Below are 21,969 nucleotides of genomic sequence, written 5' to 3'. Positions count from 1 at the left end.
TCTTCAGCCCCTAAAATCAAGCCTGACTTTTAGTAGATGGTTAGTTAACCTTTAAACATTGTTGAATAAAGGACTGATTATATCTCTTTGGCTAGAAAAAAACATGATATTTAATTATTGGTTTTGGGGCAATCCTGAAGTTCATTTCTCTATAAGACTGAAGGGATAGAATTTACCATAGGAAACTAAAATAACTACGATGTCTAAAATGTCTATGGATAATCCTTGAGAAAAAATTCTGGATTTGAAATCTGGCACCAGTTTCTATTAGGTTACATAACTTAAATATAATTTTCTGTGCCTCTGTTTCCTCATTTTGAGAATTATGGTAATTTACAATATACATAACATTGTTTTATTGTGTGTTACTGAAATGATTAGAGAAAGTTACATATTGAGAGAGTCATCATGCTTTCTACTAAAAGTAAGCACTCACTGGCTATTAAATAGTATTTTTATTATTATTACCCTCTTCTCCTAATTCAACATCCTCCTCCTCATCATCTTCATTACCATCATCATCAGGTCTCAAAGTGGCTTATTTATATATATCCTGAGGGATGCCATCTTTATAATCTGTTTTACAGTGTAAGATGGTCCTTAATCACATCAAAAAATCTGTTTCAATTGGATAAGTATGTCTGAGAAGAATATTTGGACTTATTTGTTCTAAATCAGAAACTCCCTAGAGACTGTCCTCATCAGAAGTCATTTAAAATTCTATCTAATGAGGGCTTTGCCAGTAGCAACACAAAGAACTTAAAGGATGCCTTTGATATTGAAACAGAATATTTTTAATTCTGACTTGGTAGACCCAGGTAGCTGAAATAAATTACCCAATTTTTCAGTTTCTGGAAAGGTAGAATTTAGGAATTCTGTAAAATACATTTGGTTCTGAAAACTTAATTAAATTTTATTCCTACTCTGTAAGACTGATCTTAAATTCACCTCTACTTTAGAAAACTGTTTTTAATCATTTTTTATCCACTGAAATGTTAATGCTCACACCTGACATTTGTAGCTATTTATCACATAGAATCTGACAGTATTAGTTGTTGTTTAATGTGTGTTAGACTTGCTTTCCTTAAAGTTTTTGATCATAACATATTCTCATGGTGACAGCATCTTCCAACCCAAAAAACTCACAATATAATTGATATGTATACACACACATACACACAGAGTACTTAGGAATTCTTTTATAATACCAACCACCTATAACATAGTTAGAGCAAGTCATTTTATTTTGTCATTGAGAAAAGTCTAAATTTCAGAACATTAAATCACTTATTCAAGGTCACTCATCTAGTAGATGACAGACCCCAGATTTCCACTCAGGTAGGTCTTTACATTTCAAATCTGGTATTTTGGGCTCATCTCTAATATAAATATTGCTGCTGCATGTGTATATTCTTGTATTAGATTGGCAGATTTATGAAAGCAGATACTTTTTCTGGATTTCTTTATACTTTTCAGAATGTCCAATGTATTTCTCAGAATACACAAAGTGACTATAAAAAATTATGCTTAATTGATAAGATGGGAAAGCAGAAGCATGTACAGAGGCTATATGTTGGAACGATCTAGTCCTATCTTCTGTGGATGCTTTCAAGTAATAGCTTTAAGCAAGGTTGAAATGCAGCTTCTTAGTTCATAAAACAGTAAAAATTTGTAAATCAAAGTTGGATAACTTGGTCCCAGTTTATTTAAAAACACAGTGACCACAGAAATGTGTGGGGTGAACGAGAACTGCGAGGAATAGTGTAGGAATCTGGGGGTTGTCTCCATCCTTAGGCTTGAAGAACCTGGAAAGAGAAAAAGTCTGTAAAGTAGAGCCCCAGCCAACTGGAGGCAACCTTATAAGAGGGAATTATGGAAAGAAGGAATCTGACTCCATTCTCCTTCCTTTCTTCCACCAATCTTCTGACATGGCAGAGCATTCTATTTTTATGGTATATAGAGGCTGGTCTAGAGGAGTAGAGCAGGGGAGTGGGAGGGGTGCAAGGCAGATCTGGAGGTACAATAAAGGTATTGAAAACACGCTGATCTTTCTATATACTTGTGAGAAATAATAAAATCATGTGCATACATGTGCCTGGTAAACTGAAAAGGATAAAAATATTCTTTATTTTATGTCATTTAAGGGTTTATTAAATAATTGTTAGTTAATTGAATCACAGTATAATTCTTTTTGTTAAAAAATACGGCTCTGGAACTTGTCTAGGTAAAGAACAAAATTTTAGTTCTAATTCTATTACATTTTCTAGGGAAATATGGTGGTTCAGAATATCTCAACTATTTTTTCTTAATTGCTGAGTGAACTAGCCTTATAGCTAATAAAAAAAAATCACAAAAAAACAAAAATTGCACTTGGGCTGCAAATGTCAGCAACTCTTTCTGTCTTCAAGTCTATCACATATACTTTAACAATCCTTTGAGCAAACTCATTCCTCTAAAACTCAAATAAATAAGAAAAGTAAGTTAAATTACTCAGAATTTTACACTTAGAAGAAAAATCAAAGATGACTAGCCCTCCATTTTCTATCTACACATGATGGAAATAAAGCTCAGAAGCATAAAGTAACTTGTCCAGGGTCATGGAACTCTCAGATGGGATTGACTATGAAGACTGACTTCCTGCATGGAGCTCTTTGCATTACTCTATCCTCACTTACCTATACCCACTGAAGAGTGCTAATTTTTTTAGGCAACCTCTGTTTGTTGTTGCTGTTGTATTTTGTTTTGTTTTGTTTTACTAACTTTTACCCCAGTGTTTTTATTTTCTGAACATTTATTATAACCTACATATAGAATATGAGAGTAGTGTGTCACTCCAGTGACCCTCAGAACTGGTTCAACTTCTTTGACAGTATAAATAGGGGTTCTGCTTTCTCCTATACTCCTACAATCCTTTCTAATATTGTATCCTTAGACAAAGATGACCGTTCCATAGAGATGAGGATGCAGAACTTGCTAGACCCTCTAAATAACTAAATATTATTTAACCAACAGCTTATCAAACATCCATCCATCTCTTTGTTTACTCATTTAATAAATGTTTATTCAACTCCTATTGGATCAGTGGGGATATAACAATGAATAAGATAAAGTCTTTGACCTCAAGAGGTTTATAGCCTAGTGTATAGTGCCAAGAAGGACATGATAAAAACACAAGGATACATTTGATCTTTGGCATAACCATTGGGTGTATTACATACCAGTCTCTGTTCTAAATACTTCACATGTATTGGCTCAATTAATATTCACACATATTTGAGAGGTATTATTTACTTCATCATACAGACAATACAATAGAGGCCCAAATAAATTAAGTAAATTTCTCAAGGTGGTGATAATTACAGAGTGACAAAATGAAGGCTTAAAACTACACCGTTGGACTGAAACATTCAAGTTCCATACTACTTCCTTGCAATCCAAGTACTTTGTGGATACCACTACGTCACTCAGAAGATTCTACACTATACGCTTGTTGGTGTGCCTGTGCCATTTTTCCTGCTAGATTTTTAGCCCCTCAGAGAAAGAAACTATATTTCATGTATCTGGGACTTATCCACAGTATCTATCATCATGTTTTGGAAAAAATTACTTTAGAAACAAATTAAGGAGTGTAAGACCTTTTCTTTGCCTAAATTTGTGATTAAAGAAAGTATACGAGTAATATCAAATATATGGAATGAGCCAAATAAACGGAGTAAAATTTGCAAATACATTCTGTATTAGCAAAATGTAGGCTCTTATAGTGATGCACGATGAGCTTCATGCTCAAAGAATAATCCTGTTCTATTGTTAAATCAAATAGGATGTCTAATTAGCTAAGCATAGATTTTTCTTTCTTTTTTCCTCCCCCAGAAACCCATTCAATTTTTAAAATATTCAAAATTCCTAAACGAAACAATTTTAATCATCTATCTGTAAGTTGGTAGCACTATAGGAAATTGACAGCCTGGCATCAGAGTTAAACACCCTTTTAATTCTTCTTGCTCCTAATTTGTATCATTAGCGTATCTTAGTCTGTCAAAGTAATCAAAGCCATCAGTGGGGGAGAAAAGGTGACTTGTACGTACGGGTATCATGTATTTATTAATATGATTATTTAAATCATTAAGTTGGAGAGAGCTTATTTGTAATGAGTACAGTTGCTGACCATGTATTTATTAGCGTCTTTCCACAATGGCAAAGGTCCTATCCACAAGTAAGCAAGCTGTGACTAGCATCAAGGATTGGTAATACAGCTCTGAGTAATGTGTGCTCATGCACCTATGAGAGCATACACGTGTGGCCTTTGTGTAAGGCACAAGCAAACCGGTAAAATCAAATCAAAGGCATCTGGGATAACATCTCTTATTTCATTACTCTCCAATTAGAATAATATGAGACCTTGTGGGCACGTTATCTGATATAAAACACCAAATCACACCCTGCGTGTTCACACATGGTGCACCTTAATTGCTGACAAGAAATGTGTCTCTCTTGTCCAATAAGTGTCTTTCTCAGCCCATTACCTGCGAGGAGCTGCTATGTGGGGCTGCAGAAGAGCTTTCCCTGGAGTTTCAGGTGGATAATTGGGAAGGTCTACCTGCCCTACTCTTCCTGGCTTCTCACAGCCCACGTGTGATCTTATGCGACAACGGTACATCTTCTGACACACCGGACTGAGTTCGGTTGGGGCCAGCCACTAGACTTACAAGCTCCATCTGAGGAAACTAACATTTGCTTTTGGTCTTCAGTATGAACTCCTGACCATTGCCTGATCCTCAGCAAAAGAAAATACACAGGAGCAAGCATGTGTGCATGAGCTCTACGTATGAAAATATATAGTCGAATTCGTAGATGAGAAACACACACTTACTCATTCAGAATTCCCTAGGAGGAAGAGCATAACTTAATAGAATGCAGTGTTTTATTTTTAGTTTTGAGAAAGTATTCATTAAGGGTAAAACAGGAAAGACGATCAAAGCACATGAAAGAGAAACTGCATTCTTTGTACTTTCCTTGTTGTCTTGACTGAAATTTAGTACTCTTCACCTCTTGCCCCATTGGATTCACTAACCTCCAGTTTTCTTCTCCCTATTGTGTTAAACTCAAAAAAGTGCCTAGAAACCAAAGAATAAGGTTGCCTGTGACGTATGTATGTTTGGAATAGGCAATTACCATACCTAAGCTTTCTCAGATACTTTTGAATTATTTTTACCCCCTCAAAGAAATAGAATCCTTTTTTTTTTTTTTCCTTTTTTCTTCCCTGTCCCACTCTCACCTGCCTTTGCGGGTTTAGAGGCTGTCTGAAACAGGCACTATGGAAACACTGGGTGGCAGTCCCGCTCCCTTCCAGCCACCAACACCGGAACAGACTCATCCCCAGTGCTCCAGCTATCCAGCACTGAGTTATTTCCCCGTGTTTGCTGGCTGCATTGAAACTCTAAATCCTGCCGAAACAGAGCTCAGTAGACACAGGGCAGTGCAGAGCAGCAGAAATAACAGCTTTTCCGAAAGGGGGTGTGTCGCAAAGCAAAACCATGAGATTTCCTAGGTCAGCCAAAACACGAAAACTGGAAGTGAAAAATGTCCTGCTCACTGATCCAGTCAATGGGATTAAATCACAAAACTCCCAACAGTTGTTTTCAGTAATCTCACCCGTGATGTTCTGAGTACAGATGCATATCTCATGATTGGTATCCTTTTCTGCTTTCCACGTCTATTCTGTGAACTGTCATCATTTATATGAGTTTCCTGTAATGAAAGCATCTGTAAGCTCTAGCATCTGGAGTCTTCTGCCATACTCCGTTTCTTTCTTTTTACTCTCTAAACACTCGCTCCCCTCACCCCATCCAAGACATGAATTTGTGTCACGGAATTCCAAAGCATGCACAGGACGGCTTGCCCGCTGGGACTTGGGTCATTCCTGCACAGGACTCACCAGTCAGCTCCTTCTGAACAACTGAGCGCTGCTGGATGGAAAATGAATTTTTTTTTCCGATTAACTTTTAAGATTTATAAATATGACAATGCAAGACATTCAGAAAGTAATTGCATATTGTGTGACGGTATAAAAATTGTAAGCAAAAAAATTCCCATATGGCATATCTGATATAAGATATTTAACTAAAATGACCAAAACCACTTAAAGATCCTGAGCTTCCATGAGGAAGAAGTAGATGGTTTAACCAGATGTCATGACAACCAGACCTAAATGGAAGTTATCAGTATCTGTATCTTTATCTACATGGAGTCTTTGTTATTGTTGATGCTCTGCCTCTAATAATCTAAAACTCAAAATAAGTAAACAAACAGATAAACAAAGCAAATAAATACATTAAAAAACGCAAAGGCAAATTTGGGCAACATATTCACCACAAAGTGTTCCATGTCCCTTAAAAGCACTTGTTCTTTATTATCAACTGCCCATGAACAGTTAATAGGAGTAAGATTTTGTCAATGTTAATTATTGCCCAGTTAAATAAAACAAGTTAATTAGTAAGTTAAGGTATAGCCTTCAAAATCATGCCTAATAGTCAGAAAATGGTGGTAAGAATTTATTATTCAAGTAATTTTTCATACAGTAAGAATTTATTAATAATTCCTTCTTTTAACAAATACTGCTTGAGTTTCTTCTATGTGGTAGAATTTGCTGTGGGTTCTGGAGCTTTAGCGGTGCACAAAATAGATGAAGCCATGCTCATAGGGCATAGCATATACTTCATATCAAGCATCTGTCTCCAATGCTACATTAAAAGGTGATGTAACCATTTCTTATAGATCAATAAATTACCTAGTACCTTACCTTAGTCATTGGAACTGCTCAAATTTTGTTTTAAAAGTAAATTAACTACTATTGCCTTTGAGAATGGGATGCTTGCTTGTAAAAAGCAGTGTGCCTGCATGGAAAATGATCAGCCAGAAGATTTTTTTTTTTAAATGCATACTTAATTATAAAGAAAAATTACATTAAAGTCTGTATTGTGATGTTAATTATAATGTGTAGCATTTTGATAGCACATTTCTAGAGGCATGAATGCTTTGCTTATTCCGCTGCCTACAATTTAAGTATTTATAATAATATACGCAGAAATGGTAACATTTTACTTTTATCAGAAACTCGATATTGAAGTTCTTATATATAAAGTGGAAAATCTTGCCCATGTGACTCATGCACTGTGCCTGTGACTTTAATGCCTTTAACAAGACAGCCTAATGGCCCATTATTGTTTTTAACATGCCACCGTAAAATAACCTTTCGGCAAATTTTCTGACATATTTTATCTTAGCCTCCATTTATTTCATTTATATTGACCCTGGTCCCTTTAAAATAGCTGGTTTTTGAGAAACATTGGAGTAAGCACAGCATTTCTGCAAAGACTTTCGGATTCTTCCAGTAATTCCACGTTGACGTTGCTTGGTTTTATGGGTAGCAATCTGCTCTTCTTTGGGAATCTGTCAGGATCAGAAAAACACACATTAATCATTTACTATAGGAGCCCGTACAGCTCCAAATGTCCCCTATTTCAAGATGACAATTGGACACTCATCAGGAATTACCCACATCCTTACAAGTGAGTAGTTGGCTGTGCAGCGCAAACCGTGGACTGCAACTCCTCATCAGATGGTATTTGTAGAGACCCTAGGATGGACCTCTATAGATTGTCATGTGAATTCAGGGCTGCCATAAAAATGTTCTTTGTTTACGGATGTACTATATTTATTGATGTACTATCGTGACTGTTTCACTTCCAAACTGAATCTGAACCTTGATGCAGCTCCAAAGGAGCAAGGCAGCTTTTAAAGGACTTTTGGGTCAGGAGCCACACCACCTGCAAAAACCTTCTTCAGATTGGAGCCGGGCCTAATCGTAGAGGAGGCAAGGAAGATCATGCTTCTAAACTGGACAAGCAGTTTGGGAATTGTTGTGGGAATTCAGGGAAAGATTTTGTTAGTTTCTCCCTCAAAGATGTGAAAACACGTCTTTGACTGTTTGACATTGTGTGAAGATGTGTGGTCCCCAGAAATCATTAAACAAAAGCCTTGTAGGATAATTTTCACCAACGGAATGTCTTCACATTTTTGTTATCTTTGAGATTCTTACCTTCTCTAACATTCGGCCTAAGTTCATAGCCTTTTAATTACTTTTCCCATCTCTAGCAGGTAGTATGCTCAATCGGGGGTTGGGGGCAACCCTCCCAGATAGCTTTTGGAAATGCAAAACCCAGAGTCAGCTAGAATGCAAATATTACTTTCCAAAATACATGATAACTGAATCACTCTTTTTTAGCATTTAAGCTGGACAAAGCACTCAAAAGAAATACATATATTATTTCTTACTTAATTCTAGATCATTCCGTCTCTGAACATATACAGTTTTTTATTCTTCATATTTTGACTCTCATTATCCCCAAGATTACTAGGTCATTTATAGCGTAACTCTTACCCACATGTCCAGACATATTTTCAGTTTGAAAGAGAGAGAAAAAAGAGATTTCATACATCTATTCATTTCTTTGTATCTTACACATTTTATTTACATCTATTTAATTCTATTCAATATCAAGAGTTTAAAACTGGAAAGTGAAAACTTAACATGTAGTAAAATATCAATTACAATATGAGTGGAAATCAAGTGTTGGATTAAAATATTAAATTAAAAAATTTCAAACACATGAATGTTTTTGTAATGCAAATTCAATATTGTCAGATATGCACATAGATAAGGTGTGAAAGATAAAATAAAAAAAGGTTATGAAAGACATTAGAACTTGTGTCTTTAAAAATTTCTTTGGATAATTTTCACATAACCTTTTCAATAAAAATGATCAAAGAGTGGTTTAAATGTTATAGCCAATGAATATATATAATTCCAATATACTCTAGGTCCCCCTATTCGATTTTGTTGAATAAATGAATGAATGGGTGAGTGAGTGAGTCAATGAATGAATGAATAAATACATACATACATATAGGAATAGTTCAAGAAAGGTTGCTGGATTTCATGAAAAATCACATCTGGTCCTTGAATGACAGAAATCTGAAAAATAGATAGGAAGGGCAGGGTGCTATATTAACATTCAGCATGTGGAGCTGAGAGTACGGAAGGCATCTTTAGCTACTGAGGTTAGAAAAAGAGGGGAACATTTTTCAAAAATTATGTAAGTAATATATTGAAAGAGATTTTCAGGGAAGATTAATATGGCAAAGTAGGAATACAAATTAGTAGAAACTTTCTACCAAATGACTTGATAAAACATATTAAAACCCCTTTATGTGAATGTTTAGTATTTATCTGGCCATCCATATTTAAAAATTTATCTTGCGATAACTGAAGATATATAAGAGTGTATGAGGGGTGCCTGGGTGACTCAGTTGGTTAAGCGACTGCCTTCGGGTTAGGTCATGATCCTGGGGTCCTGGTATCGAGATACACATTGGGCTCCCCCTGCACTGTGGGGAGCCTGCTTTTCTCTCTCCCTCTGCCTGCTACTCCCCCTGCTTGTGTGCATGCTCTCTCTCTCTCTCTCTCTCTCAAAAAAATAAATAAAATATTAAAAAAAATAAAAGTATGTGAGTATAGAGGTGCCTGTCTGGCTCAGTCAGTAGAGCATGTGACTCTTGGTCATTAGTTGAAGCCCCATGTTGGGCATAGAGCTTGCTTGCTTTAAAAAGAAAAAAAAAAGAGTACATGATTATAGAAACTCATTTTAGTATTGGTTTTAATGATAAAAGAAAGAGACAGAAAATGGAACAAACCAAACAGCTAAAACAGACTTATAGGTTAAATAAATTAATCTATAAAGTGTGTGAATGATTTCTGATGTGGAGAAAGTGGCCAAACTATACTTATTGAAGAAAAAATAAGTTATGAAAGGATTTTCTTATATAATCCATATATTAAAAAATACATATTTCTACGTTTGTTTTTCTGAATCCTTTTATAATATGCAATATGACTTTTTATGGCATTCCATGGTTTCTTTGCTTTGAACATACATTTTTAAGATTCTTTCTCTCATCAGTGTGTATCTATGTGTATATATCCATCTAAATTTGCCTATTAATTCCAGTTAAGAAGAACTTGTACTTAAATACAGATTTCTCAGGACACCTAGATAGCTCAGGTAGTTAAGCATCTGACTCCTGATTATGGCTAAGATCATCATCTCAGGCTCTGTGTGGAGCCTGCTTGGGATTCACTTTCTTCCTCGCCCTCTACGCCTCCCTACTGTGCGTGCTCTCTCTCTCAAAAAAAACCAAAAAACAAAAAACAAAACAAAACAAAAAAGCAAACAAACAAACAAAAAACAAATTTCTCTTTCTTGGTTTGGCAATGTTGCTCTTTTGCCTTGGTTATGATGACCTACTCACTATGATCTATTTGTCAAGATACTGTTAAAGCCATCCTTGATGTTCCAGAACACACATGACGTCTCAAAACTTCCAAGGCACTTTGACCATAAGAAAATCCTGATGTCCACATCAGTAACACACTAATTTGATTCTCAATCCCCTTCCTTATTAGCTAAGGAATTAAATTATCCCATCTGAACCCCAAGCTCTTCATCCTTAAAATGGGACCATTAAGTGTGAATTCACAAGACTGTTGTTTAGATGACATGTATAAAGTCCCTGCAGGAGTGTGCCCAGCTCAGGTGAAGGGCATGAGACACGTGAGTTCTTCTTCTAGGCTTTCTGTTTATATGATATTTCTCTAACTATACTGAATAGCATTTAAGGGTAAATAAATTGAAATCCGTTTGTCCCTGGTAATACGATAGAGCACCAGGTATCTAGCCATTGTTCAATAAATATTTGTTGACGGTGTGAATATAAATTCACCATAATGGAAATTTGAAACAACTTTTTAAAATATCTTTTTGGGAGACATACATAAAATGGACATATTTCCAAGAATATACACTGTTTTCTCTTTCCAGATATCTTTACCTCTAGGAGAAAAGTGTTTGCTAATTCAATGGGAAACACAAAGCATTAATCTTGGTAAAGTGTACATGCATGATTTTCTAGTTGGTCACCTACTCACTTGGTCAGGTGATAGTAAGAACCATGAAAGTGGTGGAAACAAACTCAGAAAATACGACAGAACTCAGCAAGGGAGGTTATGGAGTTTATCAAAATTATAAAAATATCTTACCTTTTTTATAAATGTGATTCTTTAAAAGGAAGGTTTTTTTTTTTTTTTTTTTTCTTATTAATGAACTGTGTTGGCTTTGTTAATTTGCTAAAAACTACCTTCTTGTCATGGCAAGATATTGTTGGGGAAGTTACCATGGAGGCTTTTTTTGGCTCAGGTATTTCCTTTAAGGCAACCAAGCAGTCAAAGGAGCAAACAAAAAAATCCCTGAGAGAAAGCAAGATTTGTCTAGTGAATTTCCTATTAATTACGCCAGAGACAGGGACATTTCAGATCAAAGCAGACAACTGTAACCTTGTAAATTTATTTTTTTAGATTAAGAGTCAATATGGTGTAATACTCTGATCACCTCTAAGGAAAAAATACTGTTACTTGTTTTAGGCATTTACTTGGCATAATCAAAGACACTTACCTGGCTAAAATGGGCTAACAGCTTTAGAGAATAGAACATGTTTTGTGGAAATAAATATAAGCATATTCAAAAATTTTTTTTTTGCTCAAGTCATTTGAGAAAAACACTACAAACCAAATTGCAAAATAATTGCAAGGCCTGGCTCCCACATTTAATCAGGTGGCAGCTACTGGGCTCTCAGCTAACAGACTATAAATGAATTCTGTAACATTATTAGTAATTGTAGCATCACATTTCACAAAACAAGCTAAAAATAATAGCAATGTGTAAATTTCATTGCCATAAGGCCCCCACTGCTGAGGCATTTATTTTGCATCATATCCTCACCAAAAGGGAAAAAAAAAAAGATCAATAGAACTGTCACTGAGTCATCGACACTTCTTAACTTTGTTCCCTACCAACAGATGCAGCACCTGCTGTATGTAGTTCCTGGTTTTGCACTCCCGCTTGCCAGGAGAGTGATGGTCTTTACTAGCAATCATAGGCACCGAGCCGGTTCGGTTCGACTCAATGTCACAGAGGCCAATGTATCATGCCCCCTGTAGGTAAGGAGAACTGCCATCAACATGTTCTTAGTTCACAATGGACAGATTGTGAAATTGAAACACGAACACAGAAGCTGTGTAGGATGGGGAGGAAGAAGAAATGAGAAGTAGGAGAAAGTGGCGGATGTAAATTCGTTTTGTTTTTCCTTAGCGGTACTGGGTCCTGATAAAAGACTAATGATTAGAGCATCTTAGCCATGCTTTTTAAAAGATGATGTTTAAAGACCCATCTCTGACTAGAAGGTTGAAAGAGACTGCTTTAAATTCTGAAATAAGGAAGGTGTCATTATTTTCCACCTATTTGTCTTTTTTCTTTTTCCCACTCTGTCCCTCCCATTTTCCTTCCCCCCAATCTCCTACCCTCCTTTCTTCCTTTTTCAAAGTTTATAATTACTGAAACAACTTTTAGCTAAATATTTCTGAAGGAAGAGAATGTTTCAGTGTGAATATGTGTGTGTGTGTAAGGGTGCCATTAAAGTAACATGTGCTAAACTGTGTCTTTGCATATTTTAAATCCTTTCCCTGTTTTTTTTTGTCAGAAATGTATTTGTTTTTCTTTACTTAGATAAAATAATTTAAATTCTCAAAACTTAAGTGACCACATCAGCTTACAATACATTTTTATCTTAGTACATGATATTTAACTCAAATGTTCTTATATACAACTAGAAAAAAATGAAAATAGTGACTACATCAACTCTTTCTTGGAATAATTAAAATAACTTGAATTCAATGGAAATAGCACAAATTTAGCTTTTTAACAATGGGAGAGAAATTGCTCACCCTTATTTTACTAAAGCAAAATCGTGTTACAACATACCATTTGTAAAATAACAGCAAAGCCTGAATCTCTAATATAAATTCTGGCAAAAATTGTTTTGTTTCTTGGGTCTGGATTACATAAATCTAAATTATAAAATGATTTGATGCATAAAATATTTAGCAAGTTATTGTGCTTTGGAAAGAAATCATCTAAAGTAGTGCTATTTTCAAATAATCTTTCAGTCTATAATATATCAAGGATGTGAAAATTACTTTATATGTTAGAAAATTGGCCTTTAACGAGAAAAAATATTAGACGATTTTAAGTGCAAAGCTATTAACTGGCTGATTTCTGATCCCTGACACAGGATGTCATCCTCAACCCAGTGCCTGGCTGCTCAGCATCCTGTGGGAACCACAGGCTTCCAAAGATTTCTCTTTACAAATAATAATCAGTTCAGATAGAGGAGACACAAGGAGAGCCAGTTAAATCTTTCACATCATTACCAGTCTCATTGTTTTGCAAATCAGTAGCATAAAGTAGAACACGTGCATGAATCCTCTTACAGGTTCCTGAATGCTAGGGATTTCAAATATGTGAATCCTGTTGATTAGCAATAAACGAGTACGCCGCATCATAAATCATTACCCTTATAGGCTAGGTAGGTAGTTTAAAGATTACAGGTTATAGTTTGAATTCATCAAGACTTGTCCATCTGCAATGATGAGGGTTTCCCCTATTCATATGTCAGTCCATCATTATTGTGAAGTCTGCCACATCTGATCACTAGCTCACTTGAAGAGCTCAAAACAGCATTTTGGAAACCTCCTATTTATAGTAGAGATATGTAGAGTAATCCAAAACACTGTCTGCTTTAACATGCTAACTCTCTCTTGGCAAGAAATTCTTCTCAGGAGACTCCAATTTCTGAAATGATCAGGTCTCAAAGCTGAGTGCCACAACAATGGGATAAAAAGTGATTTATCTGTATTTTAACTGGTTGCCCCTCCACCATTGTAATTTGCTTTTACAAATGCAATTATTCATTTTCTTCAGTAGGTGACTAAGTTGATCATATTGCACTTATAGGTATTTAATATTCATTTTCTTGTAATGATTTTTCAGTACTATTTCCCACAAATGTCAAAATCCCGAGTTGTTTATTTGAATCCTACTTTATCGCTCTAACAATGAGAAGCTCTAATTACAGAGTGCAGTGAACTAGGCAGTGGAGAGAGCTTGCATCCCAAATACTACTGCTAATATCGAGACATATGATGAATACTAGTAATTTCTTTACAATACATTCACTACTTTCTGGTGTTTGGACACAGACTGTTGTCTTACTTTTAGAGGGGTAGTGGCAAGTTCTGGAGTGAGAAACTCCTTAACCTTGTTTGTACTCTCTATTCAAATTGAACTTCATCTCCTGAAGCAGAGAACTCACCTAAAGCTTATTGCCCTGGAGTGCTTGAAGACAACACCTTCTCTTACTCAACTAAAATAGCAACATAGAAAACAGACTTGGCATCGGTCCTCATCCTCAATCATTCGTGTGGGTGGTACAATGCCACTCTACTCTCAAACACTTGTTTGTTACACATATCTAAATAATATTGGTTATAGGGAGCACACAAGGAAAAAAAAAAAAGTTTTCCCCTCCTACTCCCCATCTGTTGTAGAAAACACACAGGTTTTTCCACCACAGGTTTAGAACAACCTCATGTCCTTGGAGCACAAACTCAGACTGCGTTGCAATAACAGTGTGAACCTTCCTCCTACTCCTCAACCCACAAACCTATTTTTAAGGCTGCATTCTGAGAATAGCCTTCACCATGATGCTGTTGGAACATAAGCTACCATGTTAAACAGCAGTGGCATGAGACTGACTAATCTTGATGAAATGACCAGCTGGCTCACTAGCTCCTCTGTAGAGCGGTAGTAACTACAAGCCTTGCCCTGCATCTATGTGTTGAAATACCTTCACTGTTCTCTCAAAAGTAAATGGTACAAAACCACTCTTCATCAAGGCAAAGCCCAATTTTATTATTTTTTTATTTAACACATGTAACGTCTTCACAAAATATTTGCAGATATTTTATTAAAAAATTAAATGCAGGGCGCCTGGGTGGCTCAGTGGGTTAAGCGGCTGCCTTCGGCTCGGGTCATGATCTCAGGGTCCTGGGATCGAGTCCCGCATCAGGCTCTCTGCTCAGCAGGGAGCCTGCTTCCCTCTCTCTCTCTCTCTCTCTCTCTGCCTGCCTCTCTGTCTACTTGTGATCTCTCTCTGTCAAATAAATAAATAAAAAATCTTTAAAAAAAAATTAAATGCAATTTCTACATCAGTTGTTGACGTACTGCCTCATCTGTGAACTCAATGATCAGAAAATACACATGAGGGATAAAAATGACTTAAAAGATGCAGAGATAACAAAGGAAGAACATTGAGGAAGTAGCTGATTCAGCAATAAAGCTGAATTCAATCTCAGAATAACTCTCTCTTCTGAATAGCACAAGTGATTTAAACACAATGTGCCATGGAAGACCAATTAGATGGGGGCATCTGATTACAGAGCTAGGAATCCAAAGTTCTACATTCTATTCTTGGCTTCATCACAGGTTATTGGTAGAATCTTTCCCAGATTACTTTTAACCATGTCTCCATATTAAAAAAGACTCAACATTAATTTATCTGCCCTTCTTCTAATTAAAAAAATAAGATTTTTTACTTTTCTCTGGAAAGTTCCAGAAAATAAGATGCATATAGTCTTTATAGATCTTATAACTAATTTTGTTTTAAGGCACTTTTAGTATCACTCAAGAATAAAAAAAAAAAAAAAAATGCCTGAACTAAAACAAGGGAACCTAACTTATAATAGCCAGTAATGTGTAGCTTGTGTTATTATCAATAATTTTACCTCAAAACTTAATAATAATTTTTAGATAGTCAAAAGTGATAAGATTCTACACATAATGTTTTTTACAGTTAACTTTTTAAGATTTTATTTATTTGAGAGAGAAACAGAGAGGACATGAGTGAGGAATGAAGGGAGGGGCAAAGGGAGAAACAGACTCCCAACTAAGTTCAGAGTCCAACACAAACGTGGGGCTCAATCCCAGGACCCCAAATCATGACCTGAGACTAAATCAGATGCTTAACCAACTGAGCCACCCAGCTGCCCCTACATTTTTTTTTTTTTAACTAAACAAGAATGAGAACTTCCCACTGATTTCCCTAGAGATGAAGACTTGAAAAGAATGGAGTCTTGATTTTGTAGTACATAATATCAGCTTATTTAAATATTCAGTGGAAAGTAAATACACTTCATTCTTCCATAGGCTGACCTAGTAGTGAAATCTAAGTTCTGAAGAAAGAATGAGAATAACTACTTTATTTTTTTAAGGTGGTTGTTATCTGAAAAATTAACTCTTCATAGTTAAACTTTTTACTTCTAATTAAGCTTCTTAAATCTTTGAAAACTAGCTTTTCATAAATAAGCCTTTATAATTAATTTCTCATAGCCAACCCTTCATACCTGAAATATATGATCATTACTTTTTTTTTTTTAAAGATTTATTTATTTATTTTAGAGAGACAGAGAGTATAGGAGCAGGGGAGGAGGAGAGGGACCCAGAAAAAAGGAGAGAATCTGAAACAGACTCTCTGCTGAACATAGAGGCCAACTTGGGGCTCAATCTCATGACCCTGAGATCATGAGGCATCCCAAATCAAGAGTTGGATGCTCAACTGACTGAGCCACACAGGCACCCAGTCATTACCTTTTATTTAATTTGCTAATATCCTTCTACTGATTGGGATCTCTACACAGTGCTCATTGGTGAATACTGCTGACTGGTTGATGCTTTCCTTCTGCTACTCTAAAATCTGAAAGGGATCCTCTCTTTGTAGCTGTGTCTCTAAATCATATTTGAATTCTTACTTTACATGTCTTCTGAGATATTATTAATTAAAGAAGATAGTGAGAACAATAGAGCCCAACTCAATTAAACAAAAATCAGTTTATATAGTAATATAGCAATTAATTATATATGTCAGAATGACTTGAGAATCTTTTATTTGTATTTACAGAGAATCTAAATTTATTTGAAATAAAGAAAGATATTAGTTGTGGAATATTAAATGGAGAAATAAATAGAAATCAGTATGAACTGAAGTGGTAGACCTGACATAAAATTTTTTAAAAAGTAATAAGAAAATAATGGCATTTTTCAATGATGAGCTTTCTTTTATCCAAAGTTAGAATGGGGATAACTTATATCTCAGTGTCATTCATCTCTTTTTTTCTTTTACCATATTAGTGAGGAATAGGGGCCAATTCTCATAATACTTTGGATACTTAGAAGCCCTAGTGGTTTATTTGAGTTTACACTATATAAATTTATGTACTCCCAAAGAACTTGTAATGCCAATGGCATTTATCAGGTATTGTTTGTAAAGGATATGAATAATAATAGTCCATCTGCTATATTCCCTTTTCAGCAGAGGAATCTTACAAATTAATGTCGGCCTGGATGTAATCCATTTAGGATGACTCCTGAGAGTCATAAAAATGAGATATATCTCTTTAAAAAAAAATTCCCTAGCAAATATTTGTCCACTAATTATTTTTCCTGCTTCTTTTTGTAAAGTCCATTTTAAAGTTCTTTAACTCTGTCAAGTACTTTATGACTATCTGGGAAAAATACCCAACTACCCAACATTGACAGGACCACCACTGTCAACAATGATGTTAAACTTATATTTGTAAAGACCTAAGCTTATGCTGTGATATATTTGAGAGAGAGAGAGAGAGAGAGAGAGAGAGAAGAGAATACATGAAGATATATCAAGTATTTTAATATAAGAAAAATGAACACTAATATTTATTGAGTGTTCACCACCTACTTTAGAAATATCTTTTTGAGGGGCGCCTGGGTGGCTCAGTGGGTTAAGCTGCTGCCTTCGGCTCAGGCCATGATCTCAGGGTCCTGGGATCGAGTCCTGCATCGGGCTCTCTGCTCAGCAGGGAGCCTGCTTCCTTCTCTTTCTCTCTCTGCCTGCCTCTCTGTCTACTTGTGATCTCTGTCAAATAAATAAATAAAATCTTTAAAAAAAAAAAAAGAAATATCTTTTTGATTTTCATCGTATCTCTTTGAGACAGAAACACAAATTAAACTCATTTTTCAATTGGGGAAACAGAACCTTAGAAAACATAGAACATCATCCTTAGGTCCCACATTGAGGACATGACAGAGCCAGCACTGAAACGCCAGTTTATTTTCTGACCAATGTATACTCTTAGTTACTATGAAAACTAGTCTCAGGGTGCCTGGGTGGCTCAGTGGGTTAAAGCCTCTGCCTTCGGCTCAGGTCATGATCCCAGGGTCCTGGGATCGGACCCCACATCCAGCTCTCTGCTCAGCAGGAAGCCTGCTTCCTCCTCTCTCTCTCTCTGCCTGCCTCTCTGCCTATTTGTGATCTCTGTCTGTCAAATGAATAAATAAAATCTTTCAAAAAAAATAGTCTCTGTTTATGGGCTGAGAGAAAGCAAACCTAGATACTAAAGTGGTCTGGAATGACAAAATTTTATGACTAAATTGATTTTATTAATTAAGAATATTACTGATACACAAAACTGTTTAATATTGGTAAACCTTGTACACCAGGTACAATTTATGTCAGTCATCATTCATAAGCCAATAGAATTTTCCCTCCAATTTTTATGGGGAAAGGAGCAAACAAGTTCTATATAATCCATATCTCTGCATTTTCTGGACCATGACAAAATGGAAGATTGATAATAGCATAGACATAATAAGAAAAAATAATACATGGACAACTCATGAGTGGGAACTATCCTATGTCTTACAAAGATTAGAACATACACATTTTGGGGGATTACTTCCTTTCATAGACATTCTGGCTTTTCTTCATTTGTTTTTCTATGGTAAACATTTTTTATCCTGTCCCATCCTTCCTTTTTCCCCCCAAGTTGATCTATTCTTTTCCATGTTCCATCACAAACTCCTCTCTTTAATTTATTCACTACTAATATTATCACAGTGTAAACAGTTGAAGCAAAGGGGAAAAGATTACAGTATGGAATGTTTTATGCCAAAATATAAGATCTGTTGTTTGAACGATTTCCTTTTGGGCAATAAAGGATCCCCTCTTTTGCTTCCTTACTAGATAGAAAAGTGACATAGTAGAAAAAACAAAAACTAAAGGCTCACACACATTGGGATTTAAATTTTAGCTCAGCTACCTTCTAGGTATAAACAATTGACCAAGTAATTCTTGTGTTCTAAATCTATCTAAGCATTAGAATTAATAACGCTTATGTTTATTTTTAATAAATTAAGGATAATTTATATATTTAATTCAACTTAAAACATGTATTGGGTGCTTACCAAAAGCCTAGTAATTTTTTGGGTTCTTGGAATCTACCAGGAACAAAATAGATAATTATTTCACTATTTACAGAATTTACATTTTAAAGAGGGGAGATAGTGAGTGAATAATCGACATAACAAATAAGTTATTCCTATGTTAAAAAGTGATTTCCTTAAAAAGTGGGGCAGGATAAGAGATTTGTGAGTTCTGGATGTGGACCACACTGCAATTTTGACTATGCAACGTTGGGTAAATATTATTGAGGAGGTGTCAGAACTGAATAAAGGAAGAAAGACTACATGAACCTTTCAGAGGAAAGGGTATAGCCAGTGCAGACTCTACAGAGGGAACGCCCTGTATTAAACAAGAAGCTGTATGGCATGGAGGCTAGCAGGAAATCATTCATAGACATTACAGGGATATAGATGATGTAGGGTCTTGCCTCCAGAAAACAAGACATGCAACTTTTATGGTGTTTGGATGAGAAATGTTAAGTTACCAACAGAAAAAATACATATTGCTCTATAACTGAAAAAAATAAACATAACCTTGTATATATTCATTTAATATTGCCTGTGTTGAGCATTGTACTGATTAATAAAAAACTCATTTGTTCCCCATGAAAGCCATATGTGGAAAATGCCATTTCTATATTCACTATACAGAAAAGAAAACAGTCTCTAATAGGTTAAGTAACCTGTTCAGGATCATGTTCTTATTAAATGACAGAGGTATTATCCAATACCTTAATGTAATTCTGTTTTGTTTAATGTTGAATACATGTATTCCTTTGCTTCTGTCCCAAAAATACTTGTGTTATCCTTTTCATTTCCAGATTTGCCCTCTACTTTCTTTTACTTCTTAGATGGGTTCTTTTGAGCTCTTTACCATTATATCCTTTCCGTAAAAGGCATTCAGTGTGCTAGTTGTGAAAAATAAATTACTTTTCACCAGCTTTCTTCTGTATTCCCCTTTCACTAGGGACTGAATTTGATTGTCCTTTAGCTATCGTTAGCTCATCATGCAGGGATTTTATTTTAAATGTGGCCCAGCAACAATTTCATGATTTCATTTCCTCAATCATATATTTTAGATATCCTTCTTTTTTATTGTTGATCTATAAAGAATACTTTCAAGGTATTCCTCCTTGCATTAGCATTGATTTACTCACTCATTCGATTTTGGATATTTTTTCTTTCTCTGAATGATTTTACTCTGTTAAAAAAAGAATTATCATTAGACTTTTGTTTTAAATTTTTATATAACACCATGCAAATCATTTGATCAGATATTACTGTTGGCAATATGTCAAAAAGCCTGCTGCTGGACCCTTATGAAGTAAAGGTATTAAATATTAAGTGTTCTTTCTTTTCAAATATTATCATCTATTCATGATTATCAGTTTGATATTTTCAAAATTCACCAAGGAAAGGAACATAAATTCTAATATATCTTCTAAATCTACAATGGGATTTGTTGATTAAAACATATTATTACAAGGGTGCTTTGGTGGCTTAGTTACTTAAGTGACCCACTCTTGATTTCAGCTCAGGTCACCGTCTCAGGGTTGTGAGATCAAGACTGCCTCCCCAAGCACAGAGTTCATTTAAGATTCTCTCTCTCCCTCTCCCATGCCTCTCACCCTACTCTCTCTCTAAAATAAATTTTTAAAAAATCTTAAAAATATATCTTTATAAGGTTAATATGTATAAGCCATAATGTCTCCTTGTTTTTATATTTTTATATAATTTTTAATACCAGGGCTTAATATTTATATTCCTCCTAATTTGAATCTGTCTTTTTTCTATTTGTCTGTTTCTATTTGCTTGTGACAAAGAACTAAAAATTTATTATCAGAAGACTCAAACTTCAAGAAAGTATAAAAGCCTAAAATTATAAAATAGTTTAATTATCAGAAGTATAGGGCACCTGGGTGGCTCAGTTGGTTATGCGACTGCCTTCAGCTCAGGTCATGATCCTGGAGTCCCAGAATCTAGTCCCAGGATGGAGTCCTGCATCCAGCTCCCTGCTCAGCAGGGAGTCTGCTTCTCCCTCTGACCATCTCCCCTCTCATGCTCTCTCTCACTCTCTCTCTCTCAAGTAAATAAATAAAATCTTTAAAAAAAAAAAAGTATGCAAGTGGTTGTTTGATTCTGAGAGCTTTTAGATAATTGGGTTTTCTACCCTCAGTCTGATTCTTTTAGCATTGTATGGACAAACCCAAATTTTTATTTTTTTAGGCAAGGGTGACACAATGTTTCAGTAACCTGAGGGTTATACCCAGTGCAGTGTAAGAATCTACAGTTTTCAAAACAGAAATCTGTTACGCTCCCTTCCTTATATCAGGGTACAAAATCTACTAGCACAAATGAGATTAGCTGCAAAATCGTGATTTCCACTCAATCACTCATAAAACCTTTGGTTATGGCAATCAGCTACTAGAATCATCGACAAATACAACTTCATGGTTTAAGAAAATTAAGAGTTTACATGATACAGTACTCTTATTGGAAACTTGGAATTCTCATAAAAAGAGGGAACTGGTCAAATATATCTGTGACCTTAATCTTGAAACAGTTTGAAAATTGATGTCGCATAAATGTGTCAAGAAGCAACATTTATCGAATATTTAGCATGTGCGAGGAACTGAAGTATTTAATTAAACCATGGCAAATACTGATGATTTAATATTGAAAGATG

This window comes from Enhydra lutris, unplaced genomic scaffold (genome assembly GCF_002288905.1).
Source record: "Enhydra lutris kenyoni isolate GAN:26980312 unplaced genomic scaffold, ASM228890v2 scaffoldscaffold63, whole genome shotgun sequence".
Lineage (NCBI taxonomy): Eukaryota > Metazoa > Chordata > Mammalia > Carnivora > Mustelidae > Enhydra > Enhydra lutris.
Note: the sequence above shows the minus strand (reverse complement) of the source record.